The 18,675-nt window shown below is 49.2% G+C and overlaps 1 protein-coding gene across 2 annotated transcripts in view; it reads right to left on the bottom strand.

Annotated features, from left to right (window-relative positions):
- The window catches only part of LRRN2 (leucine rich repeat neuronal 2), a 67,956-nt gene that overhangs the window by 48,252 nt on the left and 1,029 nt on the right, over nucleotides 1–18,675 (bottom strand). Inside the window, exon 2 of one of the 2 annotated variants that reach the window (XM_025393443.1) lies at nucleotides 16,846–16,973. The exons of the other annotated variant lie outside the window; for it this stretch is intronic. The gene's annotated coding sequence lies outside the window, so the exon portion shown is untranslated. The remainder of the gene's footprint in view (nucleotides 1–16,845; nucleotides 16,974–18,675) is intronic. 2 annotated transcript variants of the gene reach the window in all.

Genomic DNA, 18,675 nt, shown 5'->3' with positions numbered 1-18,675 from the left:
GTTGCTTTGCATTTTGATAAAATGAGCAAACTGCAAATTAGATGCAAAATACTATGAAAAGATGGCATATATTAATTTGAAACCAAAAGCTCTGGGCATTTTAGGCAATAAAATGCCAGCCCTGTATGTGATCATATTTACTGCCCCAATTTTCCTTTCCTGATATTCTAAGTAAAACGGAAAGTGTACGCTATTGAGAGGGACATATTCCTCTCCTGTGAATGTCTAGGCATAGGAATAAGTTGGTCATGATGCTAGTTATGTAAATATAAATGCCATCTCATCCACATCCTCGCTGGCAAACATTTATTGAGCACCTACTATGTGTAAAACACCATGCTAGGTGTTAAGCAAAGAGCATAAAGTACCCTCATTCAGTTGAGCTCGTACAATAAACATCTATTAGGCGCTTATTGCTAAACATTTATTAAGTGCCACTTGCTAGTCATGTGATCCTGGGCCAGTTAGCTTTCTCATTTGCAAAACGAGGTAATGCCAATGTCCTTCAGTGGGCGGATGGTTACATAATTGTGGCATATCCCTATCATGGAATACTACAAAAAAGAACAAACTACTGATATAGGCAACTACTCGATGAACTTCAAGGAAATTACGCTGAATACAAAAAAAGCCACCGGGTACGGTGGCTCAAGCCTGTAATCCCAGCACTTTGGGAGGCTGAGGCAGATGGATCACTTTAGGTCAGGAGTTTGAGACCAGCCTGGCCAACATGATGAAACCCAGTGTCTACTAAAAATACAAAAAATTAGCCAGGCGTGGTGGCCCACACCTGTAATCCCAGCTGCTCGGGAGGCTGAGGCAGGAGAATTGCTTGAACCTGGGAGGCAGAGGTTGCAGTGAGCCAAGATCGTGCCGCTGCACTCCAGCCTGGATGCCAGAGTGAAACTCTGTCTCCAAAAAAAAAAAAGCCAACAACAAAAAATTACAGACTCAATGTTCCCATTTATATAACAACTGCGAAACAACATAATTATAGAGATGAAGAATAGCTGAGTGGCTGACAGAGTGCGAGATGCGGTAGCATGGCTCTACAGGGGCAGCACAAGGGAGTCCTGTGATGGTGCAGTTACGTAGCTTGATTGTGGTGGATTTACACAAAACCAGGCACACACAAAGGAGTGCATGTGTAACTGGTGAAATTCAGATAAACTCTATGGGTTATACCAATGTCAATTTCCTTGTTGTGACACTACACTGTAATTAGGCAAGATGTTGGTGCTGGGGGATGCTGGATGAAGGGTACTGTGGACTTCCCTGCACATTTCTTTGCATCTCCAGTTAATCTATACTTTTTTAAAAAAAAATTAAAAAACAATTTAAAAATAGGGTGCAAAACATACATCATATGGTTATTCTGAGGATTCAATGAGTTAATATAAAGCACTTAAATAGCATCTAGTACATAGTAAAGCTTCAATATATGTTGTGATTTTATTACTACTACATGCGGGACACTGGGAGTTGCCCATATAAATAGCTCACAGTCTCTGTTTTTGAGGAGTTGCTAATCCAGCAGAAGAGAAAGACCCAGCAAAGAGAGACTTTTAATAGAATGTGCTGAATGTGCTCTGTTCATGGGAGGAGTTCTCAGGGCTTTAGGGAGGGTTTCCTGGAAAAGATGCCACTAGAGCTGAGTAGTGAAGTCTGGTAAGAGTCAGCCAGGAGAGGAGACTATGAAGGGCACCCAGGCAGAAGGAACAGTCCGAGAAAAGCTCAGAGGTGTGAAGCTGCGTGAGATGGCTGAGCAACTGGGGACCACTGGTTTAACTTGGGCATCTGGGAGGCAGTGAGGAGTGGAAGAAGAGGCTGGCAAAGTAGGCAGAAGCCATGCCAGGGAGGGTGTGCATGTCTCAAGAGCTCGCATGTTATCCTCCTGGAGTGTGTGGTGAGGAGCCACTGTCTTCTCTCAGCTTTGACCATCCTCGTTCCTTACTCTGTGGACTCTCTGGGCACTCCTGTTCCAGAGTACTCCATTCCTGGCATGGAATGAATCCCCATAGACCTGTGAAGATCTGAAAAAAGCAAGAGGCCAGTGCTGGCCCCACCAAGCCAACTTGGTCTGCTCCAAACCAAACTGCACATGACATTCTAGACCCACCTTTTTCCCAGCCCCTGTGGGTGGTGGTGGTTGTTTGTGGTGCCACTCCTCCTTCCACTACTGTGGATAATTTGAACTTGCAGCAATCTCTTTTCTATAAAGCACCGATATGCAGCAGTAGAGACAGCATGGAAGGGCTGGGTGCAGTGACTCATGCCTGTAATCCCAGCACTTTGGGAGACTGAGGCGGGCAGATCATTTGAGGTCAGGAGTTCGAGACCAGCCTGGCCAACATGGTGAAACCCGATCTCTACTAAAAATACAAATATTAGCCGGGTGTGGTGGTGCGTGCCTGTGAACCCAGCTAATTGGGAGGCTGAGCTAGGAGAATCGCTTGAACCCGGGAGGCGGAGGTTGCAGTGAGCCAAGATCACACCATTGCACTCCAGTCTGGGTGACAGAGTGAGATTCTGTCTCAAAAAAGGGCAAGGAAGTGGGGCCTGAGTATCAGGCTCAAGTCTAGCTCTTCACTGATCAGCTGTGTGACTGTGGGCAACCACCACTCCTCTCTGGGCTGCAGTTTACTTCACTGTGAAACAGGTGATCATAATACACACCCCACCTTCCTCATGGGTGTAGCTCTAAGGAAAAAGAAAAAATCAAACACCATAATATATGTGAAAGAGTTTTGTAGGTTGTAAATAGTTTTTCTTCGTGTTTTTGAGACAGGGTCTCACTCTGTTGCACAGGCTGGAGTGCAGTGGTGCTACCCTAGCTCACTGCAGCCTTGACCTCCAGGGCTTAAGCGCACCTCCTGCCTCAGTCTCCCAAGTAGCTGGAACTACAGGCGCTGGCCACCACACCTGGCTACTTGTTAAATCTTTCGTAGAGATGGGGGTCTCACTATGTTGCCCAGGCTGGTCTTGAACTCCTGGCCTCAAGTGATCCTCCCACCTCAGCCTCCTCAGAGTTCTGGGATTATAGGCATGAGCCACTGCACCTGACTGTAAATAGCTTTTCACATGTGAAAGATTAATGCTATTTCTGAAAAATCTATTCGTGAGGAGGAGCCTACATTGGAAACTCAAAGTGAATGACTTTTGAATCTTTGGTTGAGGAAGTACAGGGAAGGGAAGGGAGCAGGAGCATGGTCTTCTGGTCTACCAATGCCACACACAAGGAATAGCTTTCCTTTTGAACTTTTTCATGGATCCTTTTTGTATTTAAAGACTTCTCATGGATGAATTCACTCTCCCAAGATTTTCTGGAAAAGCCAAATCTGTGCCAGGTACCAATGATAACAATAATACAATGGATAGGGTCTCTACCCTCATAGGGTCACAGACTAGTGGCAGAGATGGACATTTCTCTAATAAGCACCTAACTGTATAATTAGATGTAATTATGTGTGTTCTGAAGAAAGCATACAGGACATTGTGTTTAACTGGGGCCTGGTAAAATTCTGAAGGTATAGGGATGCTTTTTTAAGGAAGGGCTACTTGAGCTGAGATCTGCAGGATAACTAGTATTTAGGGAGCAGAAGTAAGGGATGGGAAGAGTGATTAAGGGCCAGGAAACAGTACATGTGAAGGCCATGAGGCCAAAAGGAGCTCAGCAGTCAAAGAGCTGAAAAAGGCCAGGGTGCAGAGTGCAGAACGTGAGGGAGGAGAGTGGGGATGCTGCAGTGCAGGCACAGGTCAGATACCACAAGAGACCATCCCACTGGTCATCCTAAAGAGCACGGGAATCACTTAAGAGTTTTGAGAGTACAACAGAATGTGACTAGGTCAGATTTGTGTCCTTAAAAGGTCATTCCAGCAGCAATTCAGAGACCCAATTACTAAAGCCAGGGAACATTTTTTCGTTCTCAGAAGCATTTCCACTCTATTTTTTTTTTTTTTTGACACTTTCTTTTCCCTTGGCTTCTCTGACAATTGGAGATTCAAGAGTGGATACAACCATACCAATGAGAAGATGATTCCACAGCCTGGAGAAGAGGCAAAGTCAGTCTGAACTAGTGTGGAGGCTGTGGAGATGGGAAGGAGTGGAGTGGATGGACCCAGGTGCTTTTTAGGAGGTAGACAGGGCCTGGTGATGGGCTGGATGTAAGCGGTGGAGAAAATGGAAGAGATGACAGTGACTCCCAGTTGATGGCGTGCAGAACTGAGGTTTGAGGTTATGCCATTCACAAAACAGGCAGCACTGGAGGAGGATCAGGCAGCGGGTGAGAAGGCAGTGGGAGATGTAGCAGGAGAATCACGACTCTGGCTTTCAGTATGTTAAGTCTGAGGTTTCTTGAGACATCCAACTTAGTCAACTAGGCAGGTGAATATAAGGATAAGGGGCTCAGAAGAAAAGACACCGACTAGGAAGCTGGGTGTCATCTGCATGTGGATGACAACGGAAGCCATTCATGTGGCTGAGATGGCCCAGGGACAGAGTATCCAATCAGAAGAGAACACCTTGAGCCAGACCATAAGGAACACCAACATTTAAAGATCAAGACGGGAAGGATGAGTCAGCAAAGACGACTCAGGAGTACCAGAGAAGCCAAGAATGTGGGGTCAGAGAAGCCAAGGGAAAAGAAAGTGTCAAAAAAAAAAATAGAGTGGAAAATGCTTCTGAGAAGTAAAAAATGTTCCCTTGCTTTAGCAATCTGGAGAGCTGCTTCAGCAGAGTGATGGGGGAGGAAGTCAGACTGAAGCAGGGCTGGGGAAGGAGTGGGTGGCGCAGAGATGGAGAATGCTGCTGCAGCCAACCCTTTCAGACATTTGGCTTGTACAGAGAAGAGAGACAGTGTGGTGGCAGCAAGTGGAGTCGGGCTTCAGGAAGGTTTTTGTTGTTGTTTTGCTTGTTGAAGGCATGAGAAACTTGAGCATGGTGAGAAGGCTGTTTCTGAGAAGGCAGAGGAGAGGATCTAGAACATGGGTGGTGGAAGAACTGGCCTGTGATGGCCATGCTGCGGCCTCTGCAGACACAGGAGGGAAGGAGGAGAGGACTGGCCCAGAGGCAGGTAGTTTGTGGGTTTGGTGGGGACAAGTTGGGGAGTTTTGCCTGGTGACTTCTCTCTCTCTGTGAAGTGGGAGGTGAGGTCCTCAGCTAAGCATGAGGGTGGAGGCGGAGGTTCGGGAAGGAAGGTGTGAAATAGTCATTGTGGAGAGTGAGGGGAGAGAGAACCAGAGGAACGTGGTAGGAACACCAGGCACTTTTGAAGAGCAAGTTGGGTTGGTGATGGTGAGTTTGTAGAAGTAACAATCTGTTTCATATGTGTGTGTGTGTGTGTGTGTGTGTATGTGTGTGTCCCAGCAGGTCCACATTCCTGAATGCAGGTAGAAAGAAGCAGATAGAGCAATTAATCCAGAACTGGGACTTGGTCAAACTGGGACAATAAAAAGACAGAGGCTCAAGAGAGTTCAGGATATTGGCAGGAGGATTCTTAAAAATAATGGACCATGGACTCTACCTGGACTCAGAGAAGGGAAGGCAGAGGAAGGTAATGGATGGTAAAAAGAAAAAAAGCAGAGGTGCCAATGGAGTAAAGGTCCCAAGGAGGTTAAAGAGTGGGGGTGTCATACAACCCTCCCACTGCTAAATTTGACTGACTAAAAAAAAAAAGTGGTGATGTGAGAGTCCTTGGACAAGCAAGCTGGGAGACCAAAAGGTGTAGAAGATGGTGACCAGAAAGCTGGGTACTCTGCTAGGTAATTTTCAGGGGATGGCAAGATACAGAGTATGAACTTGCAAGTGAGTGGCTGAGATAGGTGAGCCCCTGAGGGTCTGGGTTAGAAGAAGCTGTCTGCGTCGTCACTAATCTCACCCAGGATGATGGACAGACACAGACTTGGGAAGGGAGAAGGTCTATGGGCACATGCCAGAGGCTTTCCTGAATGAAGAGGGTGGCTAGTGAGAATAAAGGTGGGTGGGGAGGATGTTGCCTTATTTTGCGAGGTTTGGAGAATAATGGTGTCTCAGAGACATTACATTCTCTTGCACATGAAGTAGGCCCTCCAGGGTGAAAGATCAGGAAAAACAGTGGAAGAAGGAGTCTTGAGGTAGTAGATATAGCACAAAGCCAGAAGTTAGGAGCTTTCTGTCTAGTCCCAAGGGCACTAATATGCTCTGTGATCTCAAGTCCTTCCCCCTCCCCAATGCTTAAGTTTCTCATAGATAAAAATACACTGGGAGAACCGGCTAAGGTAGAGCTTTCCAAGTGGTGTTAGGGAGCAACAAATGGGTACAGGTGTGCTGAGATCACGACCCCTTAGCCCTTGGGTCAGTTGGTCCCTGAGCCATTATCACTGTGTTTGTGTGCTACAACGTGAATGAGGACAGTGAGAAAGCAGTGGGACAGACGCTCTCCAAGGCCCCAGCTATCTCTGACGTTCTGTTTGCACATCTCTGTCGCGCCGTCTTGGAGGAGGCTGCAGGGAGGCTGATAGAAGAACAGACAGACTCCTGCTGCAGGCAGAAGTCCATCTGCTGGCAGAGATAGAAGCCAAGTTTCCTAGCTCCCTCTTGCTCTCCTTCCCTCCCTCCCAGCACTAGTTGAGGGAGCTGTGATCTGCTCAGATGCCCAGGTGAGAGCAGGTGCACCTTGCTCCCCTTCCAGCTGATAGTTGGGTGGTCACCGGCCCCCTCAAGCCTCAGCGGCAGCTTGTGAAAGTGAAGGAGTGACCACCCACTGGTTCCATCAATCATCCACTTCATCCAGCTCTAAAAACAAACTCACCATTTCTGAGAAACTGGGCAGTGTATCTCACTGCATACCACCCAGACAGAGCCTTCACAATGCAGATCTTTCTCTTAGGGCCAGCCACTTCTCAGAAGTCCATGTAAGATCCACCTACATGGTTGACCGAGGGCCACCCCCTCTCTGCTACTAGCCTTCCTAGGGGCCCTCCCTCTCCCTCTGTCAAATGATATATGCTTAGAGAATGCACCAGCAACTTAAATTCACCCTAATCATAAAACACCGGGAAACACCCACTTGGCCCTGTACTTTGCACACAGATGTTCAATAAACATTTACTGAACTAAATGAAGACTATTCTCAAATATTTAAAAAATACCCTACCAAGTCTATCAGAATTATTTAAATTATCCATCACATTATTCCTGTTTATTTGGGTAGATAATTAAAAGATGACTTTTAAAATTCTTTAATATTTATTGGTACCTGCTGTATGCCAAGCATTTTACAAGCATGAGCCAGTTTCCTTTTCACAACACTGTGAACTGGGTGTGTTAAACCCATTTTATAGATAAGTGAAATGAGGCTCAAAGAGAGACTGAGACATGTCCAAGGTCATAGAGCTGGGAAGCAGAAGTCATAGGATTCTAACCCAGATGGATCCAGCTTTCAAGAGGGTGCTCTTTTCAGCACATCAGGCTGCCTCCCACAAATGCACAACAGATCGCAGCATCAAGAGTGACCTAAAGAGACAGAGGCAGCAAAGTAGTATGCAGGAAGACTGCAGCCACACAGCAAATCTGAGGCTTCCCACTGCCTTGCCCTGGGGAAATCGTTTTGAGGTTGGCTAAGCTTTGCCAAAGAAAAGTGGAGAGGGGACTGGCCCCTGCTCCTCTAGGCCCCTGTGATTGCTAGACTGGTTCTCCCCTCCCTGCTTTCCCCCACTACCCACGTGATCTGGCATTTCATTTAGGGCTGCCCTGCTTGGTTGTCTGAGTGTGTGAGAGGCCTAGAAGCAGCAAGGATCTGTCCTTGGATACTCTACTCCCACCTCTCTCCCCATAGGACCAAGCGACTCCTGGGCCCAGGTACCCCTTTGTTCTCAGGGCCCAGGAGACAGATAGGAGAGTGGTGGAAAACATGAGTGGTCTGACCTGCCATGTTTGAACGTGGCTGTCACCCCCCATGCCTGCCAGAATCTGCCTGACAGGTGAGCAGCTGTGCACCACATCTGTCTGTCCATCTGTCTCCCTCTCAGGGGCCTGCAGAGAGCCAATACTCCTCAGGGAGGGGAGGCCCTGGACCTGAAGCAGCTCCCTTACTTTGGATGTTACTCAGCAGGGACTAGGAAGGGTGGGGCAGGATAAGTGTGCCTCTGTCCCCATCCAAAACCTGACCCCCGCCCCGCCAACTGCCAAGTCCCCCTCACTGCCTCCCCTCCCCTCCCCTCCTCACTACTCTCCTAGCTCTTCCTGCCAAGCTCTGCAAATTACCACACATGCCAATAAGTCATTAGAAACCAGAACGGCAAATGTGGGGTTGCCATGGAGACCAACACCAGGGAGCTGGCAGCCCTGGGGGCCGGCCGGTGGCTCAGGTGTGCTTCAGGGAGAGCTGGGAAGGTCAAAATGCCTGGCAGAGGGTATATGCACTACTAGGGCGCTGATTTTAGGCAACGCTCTGCCTCTGCCTGCTTTTCCTCTCCCTTCCCTCCCACGGCCCTGGGTCCTGCCCACCTGCAGCTTGTTATGGGTGATAAATGCTGCATAGGCTTCATGAGGGCAGGTGCAGCCAGGGCCAGTGGGCTGGGTCCTCTCCCTTCCCAGAGCTGTGTCTCTACCCAGAGCAGGTGGCTGTTGAGAAAGCCCACCTGGGGACCAGTTCCAGGACAAAGAACACAGACAGATCTGAGCAACTTGGGCTGGCTGCGGATGTTTGGAGAAAGCTGAGGGCAGGGAGGGGCTGAGGTCAGGACTGGAACTCAGAGCTGCTCATCTTCCTGCACCGGTGCTCACGTCGCCTCTGCCCAGTTCTTAGCACAGTGCTTGGGCCTTTATATGCACACGTTTGTTGAACATGTAAAAATATACACATACAATTATTGTAACGGATGAGTTCATGAGAGAATTCACATAAGCATCTGGGATTTCTGACAAAACAGGAGTGGACCGTGGGTTGCAGTCCCAGCTCATCCACTCACTCAGCGTGACCGCACACAAAACCACTCCTTCCTGGGCCTCGATTTCATTGTCTGGAGAATAAGCAGGTTGCATTTCAGACACAGTGTATTTCAAACCAGGTTCCTTGGAGCCACCAAGTTATGAAGCAATCCCTCCAGGGTGGCTGGGAGGTCAGAAGGAGGCCAACTGGGTTCTGATCCACCACTTGGCTTTTGCCTTGTATTTAGTTTCCTGATGCTGCTGTGAGCAAAGGACCGCAAACTTAGTGGCTAAAAACAACACAGACATATTCTCTTATAGTTCTGGAGGCCAGAAGTCCAAAATGGGTCACCCTGGCTTCAAGCTAGGTGTCGGTAGGGTTGTGTTTCTTTCTGGAGGCTGGAGGGGAGACTCTGTTTCCTGGACTATCCCAGCTTCTTAGACAGGGATCTAGAGGCTGCCCACAGGCCCTGGCCCATGGCCCCTTCCATCTTCAACACCAGCACTGGCAGGTCCAGCCTTTCACACATGGCATTACCCGGATGCTGACTTCTGCCTCCCTCTTCCACCTTTAAAGGACCCATGTGATTACACCGGACCCACCCAGATAATCCCGGATAATTTATTCTTAAGTCAGACATCAGCAATCTTCTTTCTCCCTCGTCATGGAACATAACATATTCACAGGTTCTAGGGATTAGTACATGGACATCTTAGGGGGCCCATTATTCTGCCTACCATACATTGAAAAATGGATTAACTTCTATAAATGTTTGAAAGCCACAGAACCAGAGGGCTTCCTGTTGCCATCAGTTCTGAAGCACTATGACCTAGGCTCTTCTCCTTTTCTCCATGGGGGATACGCAGAGGAGCTCCGGGTCTGCCCATCAGAGGTAATTGTTGGCAGGCTTAGGCTGTTTTGTGGGCTGTGCAGAGAGATGGGTCTCTATGCCCACCAGCAAAGAGGTCTCTGGGGAGTAAAGAATGAGGACTGTTTTAGGGGATTGGCCCTGTCTCAGCTTCTTCACCTCCATTCCCTATATACCCCAAAATTCAGATGACCCTGCAGTTGTCTGCTCATTTTTATTTCCATGCGAGGTTACATGGAGCAATGTGTGTGTGTGTGTGTGTGTGTACCCACCCATGCACACTTTACCTGTTGCAAAAAGCATGCCAATCTAACAGTCATAAAGGTGAGATAACATCTTGTCTTTCCACACTTTGAGCTTCAACACTGTCCTCTTCCAAGATTCATGAATGGTCCCAGATTGTTTAGAACAAATTCTAGAAACAGTAGCTAAGCTCAGAAAGCATAGGGTCTTAGACCTTTCTGAGCTTAGGTACTGTTTCTGCTAGCAACTTTCAGGCCCATAATGCTCAACTCTCGCCTCTGCAGGTGAGACAGGCTCTTTCTTGCCTGTGGGGGAGATGGTGGCCTCTCATTCTTTCATACAGCATAACCTCTGTTCTCATCTCCACAAGACACCCTCTGCCAACTGCTTGGGAACCAGTAGAAATCAATAACTCTTATGGGCAAGGCGCCTTGGGCAGTAATCACGGCCCGCAGTTTTATGATTGTATGCAAATTACTCACCTCTCTCGGACTTATTTTCTTCCCTCAGTATAAACTGGCAGCTCATTCCCATTCCCACTTCTACCATATGTCCCAGGGGATCCCGGAAAAGAAATGTGATGAGGTAGGGGACGCTGTTCTCTAGAGGAGTAGCCCTGGGGAAATTGAGAAAAGGAACTAACATTTATTGAGCTTCTACTTTGTAGCAGGTACTTTACACAGATTTGCTCACTTAATGTGGTAGTTGAGAATCAGGGCTCCGGAGTCACAAAGATTTGGGGGCTGAATTCTGGATCTGCCACTTACTGGCTGTGCATGGCCTCCAGGCTTTAGTGTCCTCAACTGCAAAATGGGGGAAAATAATACCTACTTCACAGCGTTATGTGGATGAAATGAGATAAATGCAGTGAAGCTTCAGGTACTTCATAAGCACTCAATAACGTTAGCTCTTATTATTATTAACAACCCTAGGAAGTGGATGTTATTAACTCAGATTTATAGATGAGGAAACTGAGGCTCAGAGCGGTTAAGATGCCCGAGGGAAGGTGGCTAGGGACCGTGAATCCTGACCCAACGCCAACTGATTCCACTTCCTCTGGATTGTGAGCCATAAGGACAAAAGCCTCAGGCTCAGCCTCTGCGTCTTCCAGGGGGTTGTGCTGGGGTACCGCGGATGTGCCCCCCTTTCTCAGGCTCCGAGGACCTAGAAGGGGGGGAGAAGTCTGTCTAGTAGTGGACTGCTTTGCCTATGGGTCTCTTGGCTCCTGCATTTAGACTGGGGGCTGGAGGCAGGGAGGAGAGCATCTCCCCCCACCGTGTCTTGGGTGGGTGAGGGCACTACCAATGGATCCTAGTCTGCTACACACTGGTGATCTCCCTCTATACTTCAGAGGTGAGCTCACACCCCCAGGATCCAGGGAGAAGACACACTCACCCCTCATGGGGGAGGAAGTTTGCTCATCTTGGTGCAATTTTATTTCCAGTTCACGATATCTGGAACGACCAGGAATGTTACAGGAGTAACCTACCCAACAGGGGCCCACCCAGGCAGTGAGAGGAAGGGAGAAGAGAAGCTGCTGGAGCCTGGGTAGATACATGGAGCCTAAGGGAATTCCAGAGAACATGGCTCCAGACACCAGTGAACTAAGAGGCCGAGATTTCCAGCGTGCAGACCTGGGACAATGGCCAGAGCTGGAAATGGGACTCCCTGAAGCCAGAGGACTTCCAAGATCAGAGATCATCTGGTCTTGGGCAGGAGAGGGCAAGGACACTAGATAATGGATTTCCTTCTGGAAAGGGTGGCTTTCCATGTCTCTGGAGAGAGTACAGGGGGCATCGGAAACCCAGGTGGGAAGCAGGGACTGCTCAGAGACAGAAGACCCTGCCCTTGCAAGCTGCCACGTGGGCTGCCTTACTCCCACTCAGTGCCCTCCCCTCCAGCGGCGCCACCCTTCTCTCCTCTCACCCTGCCAGCTCCAAGTTCTCTGTGCAAGAATCCTTCCCACTGCAGAGTCGAACCTACTCCATTTTCTAAGCCTAAATCAGCCGCGCCCCCCTGAGGAAGCGTTCCCTATATAACTCCCACACAGAGCTCACAGTTCCGATAACATTTATAGTCTAAATCACACAGTTTAGCACTCGGTTTTAAATACTGTCTGGTATTATTCCCTCATTATTTCATGTGAGTATAAGTTCTGCCTCCCCAGCTGATCAGTAGGTTTCCTTACCAGTAAAGACTGTGTCCTGTGCTTTTTTATTTCCTTCCCAACCTCACACCCCACACTGCCTAGGACAGTGCTCAGAGAATCCTTGGTGGGGATGTACTGATTGGCTGAAACAGCTCCAATGGCTGCAGAGGGCAACCAGGCAGCACTTACTGACTAGCTGCTGAGGGAAACGCTGGAATGGATGGCTGATGATCAGGGGTGTTAAAAAGTCAAATCATGCCGCTCCAGGCCCCAAACCTGCAAGAGCCCATCTTACTCCGAGGAAAAAATCCCCCTCCTCACCAGCTCCAGAACTCTCCCAGAGCTAGCCTCCTTCAGACCCTCTGACTTTATCTCCTGCAACTCTGCGCTCACCACATTCCAGCCACGCCATCCTCCATGCCGCCTCCAACTCTCCAGGCATGGCCCTGCCTCCCTGCCCTTGCACCTGCTGTCCCCTCTGCCCAGCTTGCCCCAACTGCAGTGCCCCCTCTCATCTCTCCTCAGATGTCACCTTCTCAGTGAGGTCTCTGCAGCCACCCTGCACAAGATAACAAACTCCCCCTCTCCCAACTGACCCCCCCATTTCCCTTCCCTGTTTTTTCTCTTTAGCATTTACCAGACTCCAATATGCCATTTCCTTTATAAGTTTATTTTACTGCATCCCCAGACAATAAACTAAAAGCTCCTGAAGGGCAGAGGTCTGTCTGGTTGTTCACTGCTGTCTGCCCTAAGTGCCTGGCTACATGCTTCACAAATACTTGCTGAACGAACGAAGAGACTCCAGCCCCACCCCATGTCTGAGATGGCTGAGGCATGGTGGCACTCAGAGATGGGCAGTGGACAGGATGATTCTACAGGTCCCCTCGCAATGTAGATTCCACCTTTCAACCCCTGGGCCCAATTCTGCGCAGGCACTTTCTCAAGCTTGAGGCCTGAAGCTGTCTGAGCCCCAGCAGAAGGCAGGGGAAGAGGAGTGGTGACAGCCAGGCAGGGTGAAGTGTCAAATTCTCTCTTTCCTCTTTCCTCCTACACAGCTTTTAAATGTCTTGCTTCCCACCAGCTGCCCCTCTGTGGTCATTCCCCCTTCTGGGCATCACCACCTTTGCCCTCCCAGGCCAAAGACAGACACTTTCACTAACCACATTTGAATGCTTATTCTGAGAACATTTGAGAGAGCAAAGTAACCTTTGCTGCCTTTCTTTTCTCTTCCTCCTTTTTCCTTCCCCCTGAAAAGATGAGATAGGATAGACCCATTCTTCCTGGGGAACCCAGGCTTGTTGCCTAATAATCACTGCCCTGCCCCCTTCTTCCGTATGTTTTTCCCTGAAGAACCTGCCTTGTGAGATGTTTGTAAATAGAAACAATTGTACCTGTTTTTCCTGAAACACATGAGTCTGCCTTGTTAGAGATATCCCACCGACAGCACAAATCACAAGCCTTCCCCATCTCTCTCCACCTTATCTGGGGTCTGGGCCCCATGCTCACGCCTCCCAGCGAGCCGCCCTTGCATTGGTTCCCACCATGTGTCCATGGGCACTGACTCTTAAGGTCCAGCTTCTCTGAGGCTAGTGGCTCCATGTGGCCCAGAGGCACTTAGCTGAGACAGAAGGAAACAATGTTGGATCTTAAATATCACACCCTGCAGGAGCAGCAGGAAAAAAAAGGTCACAGAGACCCTCTCTGAAGATCCCAAAAAGGAGAAAGGCAGCCACTGGCTGGGACAGGGCTGGCTTAGGGAACTTCTTCCTGGAGGGAGGGAAGGAGGAGAATGGGCTGGATGACCCAGAGCACCCTCCAGGCCCAAGGAACACCAGATTCGGGGGTGGTGAAGAAGCAGGAGGAGTCCTAAAGTCAGAGAGAAGGGCTAACTCCCTCCCTTGGATCTTTCCTAGCTATACGTCCTTGAACAAGTCTGAGTCTGTTTCTTGGCTTTTAAGGTTAGGGATCATGAGAGTTAACTACCTATCTAATAGGGGTATTTCTGAAAACTTAATGGGATAATGCAGGTAAAGCAGTTGGCGCAGTGCCTGGTACATAGTAAATGCTCAGTAAATGCTAGGTATGATAATTAGTGTTATTACCATGTGAGAGGTAGAAGCTGAGAAACAGTTATTGCCCCAGGAACCCTCTGCCTGCGCTTTATCTTGGAACTCACTTCGGGTCCATCAAATGCTGAGCAGCAGGGAAGGTGTGGGTGGAAGAAATACACAGAAAAAAACTGAATTCCAAACCAAACCTGGTTAAACTCACCTCCTAAAAGGCAGCCCCCTCAGACCAAGGCATCTCCCAGGTCCCTAGGAAGTGTCAGAAGGCAGAGTGCAAGGCCTAGCAGCCCTGGGTTTGGAGCAGACTCTGCTTGATGAGGGCTTAGAACGTGCAGGAGACCAAGGTCATGAGACTAAACCCCCGCAGGGATGCACCAGGTCCCCTGCACCAAAACATGTGGGGATGTTCTGGGCGACCAGCCAGCCCCACTGGAAGCCCAGCTCCCAGCACTGGAGACAAAGAGGCTGAGGGGGACGTGTCAGTGGTGATGGTGACATCCACAAAGAGCAATCAACACATACACACCTTGGTATCTTTTCATACACGATGCCTGTGCCCCAAATACCCTCATCACCAGTGTCCCCAGACCCACCATCTCTGCCTGGTTGATTCCTTTTCAAGCCTTGGCCCAAATATCACATCCTTTGGCAACCCTTTCCTAATCTGCAAACAGCAAACAGAGAGTCACTTTTTTTTTTTAAGACAGAATCTTGCTCTGTTGCCCAGGCTGGAGTGCAGTGGTGTGATCTCGGCTCACTGCAACCTCTGCCACCTGGGTTCAAGTGATTCTCCCACCTCAGCCTCTCGAATAGCTGGGATTACAGGCGTGCACCACCACGCCCAGCTAGTCTTTGTATTTTTAGCAGAGATGGGGTTTCACCATTTTGCCCAGGCTGGTCTTGAACTCTTGACCTCAAGTGATCTACCTACTTCAGCCTCCCTAGGATTATAGGAGTGAACCGCCACGCCTGGCTAAGAGTCACCTTTTTATCTACTTATCCTATAGTCCAACACTTGTTTCATTATTGTCTATGGGACTGACTCCTCCATCTAATAATAATAACAATAATACTACTACTTACATGGCACTTACTATATATACCACATACTGTTCTAAGCTCATTACATGTATCACCTCATGTAGTCCTCATGACTTTATGAAGTAGGTACTTTTATTATCCCATTTATAGATGAGGAAACTGAGACAAAGAGAGGTTACATGACTTGCTCAATGTCACCCAGCTAGAAGTGGTGAAGCCTGGATTTGAACTCCAGTGGTGTGTCTCTAGAATCTCCACTCTTACAGTGAACTCCTTGAAGGCAGGGACATCTGATCTGTCTCTTTGTCCCCTGCACCTAGCACAGAGCCAAGCACACAGTAGGTACTTAGAAAAGATGGGTTGACTGAATAAGCAAATGCCTGATTGAGGCTAACTTGGTGAAATTTCAGCCTCTGAGCTGTAGGCCAGGGAGACCCAGGCGCCGCACCGGAAAGTAATAGATAAAGGCAGCTTTCTGACTCGTCCTCTCTCAGCAATCTAATCACATGCTGCTGTCTGTCTTTTTTGCATATCTCTTGTCTTCTGTTTTGTTTTGTTGTCTTTTTTAGCTACTTCATTTTTGTCAAAAGTGTTTTTTGTTTCTCAGTTTATCTTCTGCCTTTGTCTTCCTTCTCTTCTGTCCCTTGGTCACTCTCCCCATTCCTGCCCCATTCCAGCCTCCAACCATTGTCCTTGCCCTTCCCTGGAGTCTTTGGGGGCTTGAAAGCTTCCAGTCCCCATCCTTTGTCTTGGAGCTTTTATAAAGAGTCCAAGCCATATAGATTAAGAACACAAGTGACACTTATTCATTAGACGGGCCGTAGACCAAGCTTCTATATCCTGACCCTGAATCAATTCTACCTGAATGCAGGTGGGGTGTGGGCTGAGGGACTGCCTGCCTACAACTTGTCACATACCTGTGTAGGATCACACAGTATCCTACACAGGGCAAATGTCATTGCCCTCCCTGTCTCCTCATTCAGGGTCCCAGGTCCTCTAGGAAGCCTTCCTTGATCACTTAAGAAAGCTTATTCACACAATCGTTCAGCAAATCCTTATGCATATTAATAGTCTAACTGGGAGATAAGGCCCCATGAAAAGGTAGGTTATAATGTAAGCGTTAGTATAAGTGTACAAGTTACCAGATGTCACAGATATCATAGGGTCAAATGAACTGCAGATATAAGGGATTTCAAAATGGAGATCTATATGACCTGGAGCAAGTGGTTTCTCTTCTCCAGGCCTCAACTTCCTTGGCTAGAAAACAGGGGATGGTAATGCAGACATCAGAAGGTTCTCAGCAGGACTGAGCAGAATAACTTTTGCAATGTTCCTCACATAGACTGGTGCATAGTAGGTATTCAATAATAAATTTGATTCCTTCCCCCTTCTCTGTCTGAAGCACCAGCCTTCTACTCAGCCTTGGGCTGCCAGATAAATGGTGAGATGTGACCTGGTGCATCCTTTTGGGTCAGAAAAGTATCTTAAGGACAGGATGACTTAAGCGGTACCTGGCACTTTAGAGGTCACTCAGTGTGATAATTCACTAGCATTGTTCATGTTCCTCACCTCTGCCCCCTCAAGCTGTGGGTCTTTGAACGAGCCTGGCAGGAACAGAGCTAATCAGCCAGCAAGTCCAGATACAAGTGTGGTCAGCCTGAGACATAGAGGTTTGTTTACCGCTGTATCTTCAGCTTCTAAAATCATAAGAGGCACACAGTAGGCGCTCAATAAATAGTTGTTGAATGAGTAACATTTTTAAAAAAGCAATGGAGTTTCCTCTTCCTTTCAAATAAACAACATAAGGGTGTGGGGAGTAGGAGGGGCAGGTGAGTAAATGACAGGGTGCAAAGGACACCAGGGCCAGGCAAATGCAGCTGCCAGGCCCACCAGCCCAGGCTCCTCTGCAAAAGGGATGCAGCAAAGCCAACAGTGCGTGTGCTCCCACCAGCAGGATGAGCGGGAGTGCGTGCACGCCGGGCTTATGGTTTAAGCTGCAGTTTACAGGAGAAGCGGGGCAAAGGTGGAGACAGAGACTGGGAAGAAACGGAGATATCTGGGGAAGAATGAGGAGGGTAAGAGAAGAGGAAGAGCAGTGTGAGGGGGAAAAGGGAAGTCAAGCGTGTTAGAGGAGGAAAGTGAAGAGCGAAGGAGAGGAGGATGAGGGGGAGGAGGAAGAGGGGAGGCACAGGAAAGAGGATTCGGAGTGGGGAAGAACTGTGTTGAATTAGAGAGGGAACCTGCTGTACTAGCCTGGGTGGAATTAGCAGATCTCTGAGTTCTTACTGCCACTCGGTGTCTCCCTGGGAGGAGACTGCATTAGAGAGAGGGTGTGGATTTGGGGGTGTTCCTAGGTGCCAGACCCTGGGCAGACCTCAATCTCCCAGGCACTGAGGCCTTTAGTTCCATCCTTTGCAAATAATGAGGTTCCATCCCAGGTCCAGAGAGAGCCCTCTGCAAGAACGAGAAGTCTGAGTCAGCCCAGGGGAAGGAAGAAGGCCTAGGAGGCTCAGACCCCTAGCTCTGCCCTTCTGTTTCCATCATTTTGCCACAACAGCACCCGGCCAGGAAAGTGGGTCAGGCCACCCACATGTGACTTTTTCTGGTAGCAACAGGGCCCAAAGGCAAGGGAACTCCAGTGCCTAGAACAGAGCCCATCCCCACTCTCCATGCCCAGTGCTCTTTTTTGGAGGGAGCTTTAAGAAGCAGTGGGCAATGGGAGGAGCTCCTGGCCTTCTTATTCAGGGACTAAACGCTGGGCCAGAGCCCATCCTAGACTGGCAGAAAAGGGGGGCATGGAGCCTGCTATCGGCCTGGGTGCATAGGGAGACCTAGATCTTCCCCTTTGATAGTGACCAAGCTGGCAGGAAGCCACCTCTACTGCCCTGACCTAGGGAGGCTGTTTTCCCCACCACCCTAGGTCCTGGGGTTCTCAAGCAGAGGGCCTGTCAGTACATCTCTGGCAACTGAGCGCTGTGCCCAGCCCACCCCCTCCAACCCTGCCAGTCGCCCAATTAGAAGCTGCGTTGGCTCCAACAGATGGGAGCTGCGGCAGCCTGAGGAACAGAGCACAAAGCCCAGCTGACATTTTCCTTCCTGTTCGTTTGGGTGGGGGAGGAAGGGTAGGGAGCACAGTACTACCCCCAAGGCCCCTCCCCAGGGTCCGGGTCTCCTGCACCTCTTTAGCTCCTCCGTTCGGCCCCAGATGGAGCTCAGTTCCCCCTCACCCCGCGGCTCCTCGCCGGTTGGGCAGCCAGAGCCTGCGCCACCCTTTGCCAGCAGGACAGACGGCCCACCTGTGGCTGGCCAGCCCAGCCTGTCTCCTTGATGTTGTGGTGGGCTCAGAACCACCCTTCCGTTTCCGCTTCCCCCTGCCCGAGTCCCCAGGCTGAGCCCCAG

Source organism: Theropithecus gelada, chromosome 1 (assembly GCF_003255815.1).
Source record: "Theropithecus gelada isolate Dixy chromosome 1, Tgel_1.0, whole genome shotgun sequence".
In the NCBI taxonomy this organism is placed as follows: domain Eukaryota; kingdom Metazoa; phylum Chordata; class Mammalia; order Primates; family Cercopithecidae; genus Theropithecus; species Theropithecus gelada.
This window is presented reverse-complemented; position numbering and strand designations above follow the sequence as displayed.